Below are 1,428 nucleotides of genomic sequence, written 5' to 3'. Positions count from 1 at the left end.
GTTAAATAGGTCGAATATTGGACATCGCAGCTAAAAGGTACACTTTCAACTGTTACTAAAGCAAAGTAAACAATAATTAATACACTGAAAACGAAATACCATAGCTGTGCCACTTACGTCCACATAAATCATATGGATTCACCTGCGAGTCTTTTCTTGCACATATACTCTATCTATCTAAACTCTATCGTTCGAACAGTGATAATTTTGTCACGCGTGATAAAACAAATTACTAGACTATTATATTAATAGTAAATTTTTTCAGAATATCACGTAGGATAATTCGTTACATTGTGTAACGAAATATGCTTGCAAATAATTCGCTATACAGTGTAGCAAATTATGTCACGTCAGAATGCACAGTCAGCAAAAATGACACGTGTCAAGCAGGTAGTAATTCGCTACCCTATGTAGCATATTATGTTCGCGAATGATTTTTTGACACGAAGCATACTTTCGCAGTAAAAAGCTGACGTGTCATAATTCGGTACCACTGGTAGCGAATTTAGTCTGCAATATGACCACGTGTCACGAAATTATTGGCCACGAAATTCGCTATCAATGGTAGCGAATTATGACACGTGACAGTTTGGTAAAAAAATACTGTTCGCGTGATATTTGAATAAAAAATTTGATAAAACGTAACATTTTGGTCACTGTTGCATGGTTTGTCATCTCTAGTTTTCACTTTTCATTCAATTTAATTGTATTATCTGTGGAATACTTTAATTTTGATGCACGTATACGGTTATTATGAAAGTTTTTATAATATTATCGTATCTTATATTCTAGTTTTTATAAATCTGACTATGTTAACAATTTCATGAGATGTCAATTTTATTAAATAATGTAACAACATATAATTGAATGCAAGTATACAACTTTTTTACAATATTAATCCTTCAAATTTAAATTCCTTTTTAAAAAATCAAACTAAACCTAACTCCATTTTTAAAAAATGAAATAAATTTTTTATTTAAGTCCCATATGGAAGAATAAAGTTTTAGATTTTAACTCTCACATAAAAAAAAATTGTGAAGTTTTCTCCTTTACGTAAACAAGTATAAAACATCAAGAGTTACCATTGTTGGAATTTTTTAATTCCTCTAAACCTTTTGGTGATAACTATCACCTACAAGCCAAGATCCATCATACCAAATCATAAAGAAATAAGAACATAAAGGTGTAGGCATACCTGTCTCCATTGCAGCGGAATAACTTTTATCTTGTCTCTTGGGGTTTGTAGTCTTCCTCAGTCAAATCACCCTAAAACCTAATTCCTTAGTGTGCCGTCTCTCTCTTGATGGGGAAGAGAAACTAGGGTTGTTAATTTGACGTGTTGGGGACCATAACCCTTTATAGTGTTTTTATCTTTATTGTTGGGCCAATAAGCTCCCATTATACCTAGTTGGCCCAACACCGGTATCC

Source organism: Gastrolobium bilobum, unplaced genomic scaffold, assembly GCF_033153095.1.
Source record: "Gastrolobium bilobum isolate Gb01-03AN ecotype WA unplaced genomic scaffold, APGP_CSIRO_Gbil_v1 utg5369, whole genome shotgun sequence".
NCBI lineage: Eukaryota > Viridiplantae > Streptophyta > Magnoliopsida > Fabales > Fabaceae > Gastrolobium > Gastrolobium bilobum.
Note: the sequence above shows the minus strand (reverse complement) of the source record.